This window comes from Mirounga leonina, unplaced genomic scaffold, assembly GCF_011800145.1.
Source record: "Mirounga leonina isolate KUSES-001 unplaced genomic scaffold, KU_Mleo_1.0 Mir_199, whole genome shotgun sequence".
Classification (NCBI taxonomy): domain Eukaryota; kingdom Metazoa; phylum Chordata; class Mammalia; order Carnivora; family Phocidae; genus Mirounga; species Mirounga leonina.
Genome location: NW_023270498.1, coordinates 9642773 through 9650867, shown reverse-complemented (window position 1 = coordinate 9650867; position 8095 = coordinate 9642773).

Sequence of the window (8095 nt, the reverse complement as noted above, 5' to 3'; positions counted from 1 at the left end):
CCACCACCACCACCACCAAAACAACCAACCCACCCCAGGGAACCCACTACTGTGTTATTCCCAAGGTCCTTAGCCAATCTGCATGCTTCCCTTCATCTTTCAGAATTGTCTTATTTTTATTTTATATGTGTCCAGGGCTTTTAGCTGTACTTAGTGGGAAGAACCCCAAGAAGAAGCATATGTACTCCATCTTGTCCCTCCGACTTTGTTTTGAATAATGAATTTTCTGAAAATGTCCTAGGAAGTGGCTTTGTTTACACCTAGTCTATAAAATGGGAGCGGGATTTAAGTATCGTTTAACACAGACAAGGCTTTTGAGTTGAGGCACACACCTGAGGACACATCCTGGAGCCCCTTCCCGTACCCGGAACTGTAGGATGCGGTAGCCGCGGGAGTAAAGGATGCAGGTCCGAATGACACGGATCTTGGAAGGTCATACCTTAAGCAAGAGCAGAGTAAAACCAAGGCTTTAAAAATCTCTAAACTTGGGCGCCTGGGTGGCTCAGATGGTTAAGCATCTGCCTTCGGCTCAGGTCATGATCTCAGGGTCCTGGGATCGAGTCCCGCATCGGGCTCCCTGCTCCTTGGGAGCCTGTTTCTCCCTCTGCCTTTCTCTCTCGCTCTGTCTCTCATGAATAAAAAAAAAAAAAAAAAAAATCTTAAAAAAAAATAATAAAATAAAATAAAAATCTCTAAACTTTTAAAGTTACACAAGAAGATCTTTGGCTACAATTTACAGTGATGGTTATAATACTGTACCTATTTCTTTCTCTCAGCTAAATTTGCACTCGTGGTCTTTACTTGGGCAAATATAGAGCCCTCGAGATACTGAAGTCAATGTCAGGACCAGGCCTAGGAATTAAGTCTTGTCTTCTCATCTGCTAACTCTTTACTCAACAAGAGCAACTTTTTCACAAAGCCATAATTCCCGGACCACCATCAGTAGAACAGATGTTTCATAGTGCCACCATGCTCTTGCATAGCCAACATTTACATTCGCAAAATGGGAGAATTTGGGAGGTGGTTTGCTAGTAGAATCAGTAAATGGCAAAGAAAGATGCTAACTGGGCTATAAAAACTAAATCAATGAGGACCACACAAATGAGATATAAAATTAGCAAAAAGTGCATTAAATATATTATAGAAAAGAGTACATTATTTTTTTCCCAGTTGGATGGCAATAGACAAATCCGAGATTTTCCTTCTTTCAGCTTCTTAATATTACATAGTGAAAACTTCATGAATCTTTTTCAAGGAAGACACTTAAGTTTCTAGTTTCATGTGGGGAATGAAATTAGAATGCAAGTAATGTAACTTTTATGCCAACCAATACAGCAATGGAAGAGAAATTCAGTGATTTCACTTTTTAAAAATGCTTTTTTGCTGGTTAAACAAAACCAACACAAGATTCTAACAACCATCCTACAAGACTTTCCCACCAGGCCCCATGTGAGGTCTTAAATAACTAGGGCTTTCCAGAGCAAGGTCCCTGGACTGCCTCGCAACATGCGTCCCGAATACAGAACCCTTGATGCGCTCCCAAAGCTTTCAGCTTTTGCTTCGTTTTCTCCACAGTGAATTCTTTGTGTAGATAAAGAAACCCAACACAATAGGATCATCTTTAATATTAAAATTTCAGTCAAGTACTTCACTCTACTTTGCTTCCAAGTTCCTTTTCTAGGGACCGAGGGAAGTTTTAACAGTTTTAATTTTGCGATGAACTTAGCTGTCTTGCTTATCCCCCGTGTTTAATAGAAGCAGCAAGCAACACTGCCTTTCCCTTTGAGATGCTCACGGCCTTTAAGTTATCTTTTCAGAGTGGGATAATTCTCTTAGATGTTTCCTTTTAAAGTATCCTTGATTATGTTGTTTCTTACCTCCATTTAAATCATCCCACTGAAATTGGGACCTAAAAAACTGCCCTATGTAAAAAATCTGCCCCCCAGCTTGATAAGGGATTCTTTGGTAAACAAGTGTAGACTTTTGGGACAGTAGTTTGGTTTTAGTATACTAGAAATGAAATGGTCAATATTAAAAGCCTCTTCCTTTGAGCTGTTACGAGTAAATCTTGCTGATCTAATGTCTCTAATATTTTGTATAAACACCATATTAAAGCAAATCCCTGCCATAATGTCCACCCTGACTTAGATGAAATCACTTGCTTTATGAGAAAACTAGGGAGGGACAGTGGATACTGGGAGAAGAAAGGTGTTTTGCCTGAGATGTTATGATACCTAATTTATCACTTACTTTGAAAACTCATGGTTTATGGTAAGCATTCATGAAAGAGCATAAAGAGAGTTTTAGTGGCCTTAATATTCAGGAAAAGAGACTACCCCTGAACAAACACTGAAATACTACTTAACATAAAAATTGACAATTTCAAAAATTCATAAAAATAGAAAAAACGGTAAAATAAAGCCCTATGTACTCATCAACCAATAACATTCAACAATCACAATTTTGTAATCTAGATTCATTGATGACTGGGGTATTTTAAAGCACATCTCAAGCACCCAAAATAAATTTATGTGAAAAAATCAATACATGGCTTTCTCTGGGGTCACAGCAGAAGCAGGAAATTGACTAGAGGGGAGCCCAAGGGAATTTTCCCAGGTGATGGAAATGATCACTATTTCACAGAATATGGATTACATGAGTGCACGCATTTGTAAAAATCCATGGAATTGTACACTTTAAGATGTGTGCATCTCACTGTAAAACTTACCTTTATAAATGTAAAAAAAAAAAAAAGTGAAACTCTGTAGTTAGTAGGGATTTTTTTGCTTTTTAAAGTTAGCAATACTGGAACTCCCTTTGTATGCTCTAGACTTGAGCAAATTAGTAAATATACCAGGATAATGAGAGCCCAGTTTCTTTCTGCTGGAGATGGAAGTTACAGATGTGGAAAGGAAGAAGTCTCAAGTATGTTTGTGTGTGTGTGTGTGTGTGAATAAAATGTACCTATGTATGTGTGCTAACATAGCCCACTGAATGCAATTGAAGATTTCTTGGGGTTACTTTTTGCCATTACAATATATCCCACCAAGGATGCTGAGTCAGAAGTGTCTTAAAAGTCACTTGAGGGGCGCCTGGGTGGCTCAGTCATTAAGCGTCTGCATTCGGCTCAGGTCATGATCCCAGCATCCTGGGATCGAGCCCCGCATTGGACTCCCTGCTCAGCGGGAAGCCTGCTTCTCCCTCTGCCACTCCCCCTGCTTGTGTTCCCTCTCTCACTGTGTCTCTCTCTGTTAAATAAATAAATAAAATCTTTAAATAAAAAAAAAAAGCCGCCCCTCCACTGTTTCTTTTTTTTTTTTTTAAAGATTTTATTTATTTATTTGACAGAGGGATAGCAAGAGCAGGAACACAAGCAGGGGGAGTGGGAGAGGGAGATGCAGGCTTCCCGCTGAGCAGGGAGCCCGATGCAGGGCTCGATCCCAGGACCCTGGGATCATGACCTGAGCCGAAGGCAGACGCTTAACGACTGAGCCACCGAGGCGCCCTCCACTGTTTCTTTTAAAGTAGAAGCTAATGTAAACATAAACACACATTTACAATATGCATATACATATATACTCAATTACGTGAAAGTATCAAAGGTTTCAAAGTTTGTTGGTGGATATTCTGGTTATATTTGGTTAGATTTGTCGCTATAGTTTTTTGCTATTACAAATCGTATTCATTAAATAATAGGATGTAAATAGCATTTTGTATTTTTGCCAGCTTCGTTTTAGCATACGGTCTCAGAAAGGGGGTTGGGGGTCGAATGGTGAAGGCACGTAACGTTTTTCTAGATATTGTCAAGCTCCCCTCCACAGACTCGTATCACTGTGTTCCCACCAGCAATTTAAGAGAGCCTGTTTCCTCACAGCCTTTCAAGAAAGTAGGTTCTCAAACTTAGGGATTATTGCCAATTTGCTCGAAGAAAAATGGTATCATTAGTTTTAATTTGCATTCTTTTTAAGAATGAGGTTGAGCATTTTTTTTTAATATGTTTAAAATTCATTTGTTTCTTTTCTGTGAATTCATTAGTATCCTTTGCTCCTTTTTCTACTGGGTTACTGTTTTTCTCTACTTTTGCTCTTTACAAATTAGGGATATTAACTTTTGTGATTTAAATTGTAAATATTGGGGCACCTGGGTGGCTCAGTTGGTTGAGTGTCTGGCTCTTGGTTTCCCCTCAGGTCACGTGGGGTCGCAGGATGGAGCCCCGTTTCAGGCTCCGTGCTTACCGGGGAGTCTGCTTGAGATTCTCTCTCCCTCTCCTTCTGCCCCTAACCCCCCCCACTCTCCCTCTCTCAAATAAATACATCTTTTAAAAAAATGTAAATATTTCCCCCAGTTTATCACTTGCTTTTTGTTTTATTTCTAGACATGCAGAAATCTGTTTTTATATAGTCAAGTTTATTAATTTCCCTTATCACCTGTAGATGGTGACTCATGGTTGGAAAAGTTTCTCTACTTCCAGGTTCTAAGAGTTACCTGTATTTTTGCTAGTATCTAGATGGTTTCATTTTTACATTTAGATCTTTGATCTAATTGGAATTTGTATGGTGAACAACGGATCTGAGGTTATCTTTTTGCATAGCGATCAGGTTTTTATCTTTTGCATCTAGCTATCAACTATCATCATTTTTCAGATGTCTTCCACTCCTCCCCTGACTTGGATGCTACCTATTATCATAACCAGGTTTCCATGTGCACTTGGACCGCACCGTCTCTTCGTGTGTCAGGATTGCATTATTCATTTCTAAGTATGTTTTGTCTGACAAGACAAGCCCTCCCTCCTTGCTCTTGCTCTTTGCAGGGATTTCCTGGCTACCTTGCTTATTCTTCCTAATGCGTTTACAACTAACTAGCTTATCTAACTTTAAAAAATCCCTAATGTTATTTTTATCAGTATCACATTAAAATTTTACTCCGAGAGGACTGGCATCTTTCTGATGAAGAACCTTGCTATCCATGAATGTGGTAGGGTCTTTCCACCTGTCCAGTTGTACTTTTGTATCTGTCAGTAGTGTTCTAGCACTTCTCATGTAAATTTGGCAGATTTCTTGCTAAGTTTTTTTCCTAAATAATTTGGTTTTTGCTACCATAGATAGGGTCTGATCTCCATTATTTCTTCTAACTGGTTATTATTTGTATATGTGAAGAAGATTGTTTCTATATATTAATCTTACATCCTCTACTAAATACTCTGTAGTTTTCCACAGATTCTTTTGGGTTTTGCAGATACATAATCATCTCATCTACAAAAACAGCACCTGCTTTACTCTTCCTAGTTTTTAGGCCTCTTGCTTTTTTCATTTATTTTTTGCCTAACTACATTGGATACAACACAATGTTAAACAATAGGGGATATGGTGTATCCTTATCTTGTTTCTGACTTGAATGGAAAAAACCTCTGGTTGTTTTCCAATTGAGTAAGATGCTGGCTTTGGGGAATACGCGTATGTGCATGCATTCCCCTTTGCGAGAGGAACTCTCGATTCTCATTTAATTGTTTTTACTATGTCAGTGCCTTCCCATATCTATAAAAGTATCATAATTTTCCTCCTTAGCTCTATTAATCTATTGAACCATCTTGCATTCCTGAAATAAATCTCTCTTAGTCAATGTTAACAATTACAATAGGCTAGATTAAGCTGATGCAGAAATGGCCCCTGATTTTAGGGGCTTATGATGGTTATTTCTCGTTCATGCTGCCTGTCTCACTGTGCGTCAGCTATAAGCTCTTTTACATACGTATCTTCACTCCAGGACCTAAGCCCCTGAAGTAGCTGCAGTCCAGAACATTACTGATTTTAGGGAAGAGGGAAAAGAGGACATGGGGAACCAAGGGCTGGCACTTAAAGCTTCTACTCAGAAGTCTTGCCTGTCACTTCCACTCACAAATTCATTGGCCAAAACAAGCCACAGGGTGACACCTAAGTTCAAAGCAGGGATATATAATCTTCTCATAGAGGAGGGCACTGCAAAGGGATAGGCACCACAATATTTTGTGGAAAATAATACAACAGACCACTTACTATGTGTCACTGGACTCAGTTTGCTAAAACTTTGAATTTTGCAACAACATTCATGGGAGAGATTGGTCTATAGTTTCTCACTTTATAAAACTAACTTGGAAGTAATAATTACTTAAGACTGCAAGGTGACTGACACTAATGTGGTAGCTAAATTTAAAAGCTAAGTATTATATGGTGGAGGAAAAATAATTTCTGCCTCAAAGGCTTATTATTTGGTGATACGAGACATTTAAAATAGTGCATGTGATCTGTGATACATACCCTTGTCTGATAGGCCTGTTTTCTCATCTCCCACTATTCTACCCGGGATTGTAAAATGCCAGTTTTTCTGTACATGTTCCTGACAGTACTTTCAACTGAACAACTCTGCTGAAGTTGGCCAAAAGGCAAGCCTGGACCGTGAGCAGGTTACTAAGGAGGCGAGAATCCTGTGGGTGGGGACTGGAGGTTTTCCCAACATCCTTCCGCCACCTCCTTGACCCCTGTGGTCATCAGGCCTCCCGTGTGGACCAGCAGCTTTTGCCCAAGCATCCCGACAAGCAGTGTAAACATTGCCTCACTTGTAAGCCAGGCGCTTGGTATTTAGTCATATTTTTCATACGGACTAACTGAAAACACCAAAGAGTCACGTGGCCTAAGGCTGGTTGCCTCCAGAAAACCCTCGAGCTGCTGCCTACTGAGCATTCCCTTGACCTTTCCACTGGGCCGGAGACCAGAGACCACTGTTTGTCAAGTTCGGGAGGTTTCATGTACATGTAATTTATTTCAGCTTCCCCTCTGCTGTAAGCAACTTTACCAAAACCGGGAGTTGAGACCTTGTCTTATCAGGTATTATCAAGTCCCTGGACTGGGGATGGTTGAAGGGAAGAGAAGGAGGAGGAAGCCAATTCTCGGACAGTGGAGTAACTGACAGTAAAATGTGCGATTTACTGGTAGTCCTACCGGCCCTGTCATGACGCATTCATCATGGGCTCTTAAACCTTCATGAACTGTAGAAGCCTGTGCTCACTCCAAAATCTACGATGGCCACAGCCACATGCAAAATGTAGCGCTGGCACATGGCACGGCCCACTTACCTTTCCAGGGCTTTCTTTTACTGTGTCTTCAGCTAACCTATACCCTGGCCAAACTGGGTATCTGATTTCTGGGGCACAGCTCACACTGCTTCCGCTGAGGCCTTTTCTTGTGTTGGCTCTCTGCACTTGTATGAAGTCCCAGATCTCAAGGCCCATCAGACTCCTAGATTTCCTCCTCAACAGTCACACACGCTTCTCCATTTCAGCACCACTGCCTGAAACTCTTGCCACAGTATCCTAATAGTCTGTGACTCTCCAGTCCCTCGCCACCCACTCAGCACGCCAGCTGCTACGCAACTTCCAGGGCAGAGAGCGTGCCACATCTTGCAGGGGAAAGGCACGGGGGAGTCATGCTACCGTTGTTGGCTGTGACTTCTAATCTGTTGGCTGTGCTCTCTCCTCCCCGGTTTTTACAATTCTTATAATTCTCGTGAAGCCCCTTCTCCAGTCCCTGGGCTGTCCTGCCTATTAGAGGGTATGCCAGGGGCCCTTGCTCAAATTGCTTATGGGGAAGAGTTGCCCTTTCCTCTGACGACCGTGTGGATTACGAGATGACCTCGAGGAGTAGTTAGTGGAGTCGATGGCTGAGTCACAGTGATTACTGGACACACAGGAAGCAGTGGGCTGCAAATACACATCGTCGCTATGCTCAAAGCAAGGAAAGACCCGGTCCGTCTACTGCAACGACCCAAGTTCCGGCCTGTCCCACAATCATACCAGAAAGTAATAATTACATACAAGGAAGTAAACTTAACTGGAAAAAGCACCCAAGATGGTGGCTTCCAAACAGAAATCAAGGATCTTTTCATGATCTAATACTATTTCCTGTCAGATTAAAGTCTTTTTTTTTTTTTTTAAAGATTTTGTTTATTTATTTGAGAGAGAGAGAGCACAAGAGGGGGGAGCGGGAGAGGGAGAAGCAGGTTCCCCACAGAGCAGGGGGAGCCCGATGCGGGACTCGATCCCGGGACTCCAGGATCATGACCT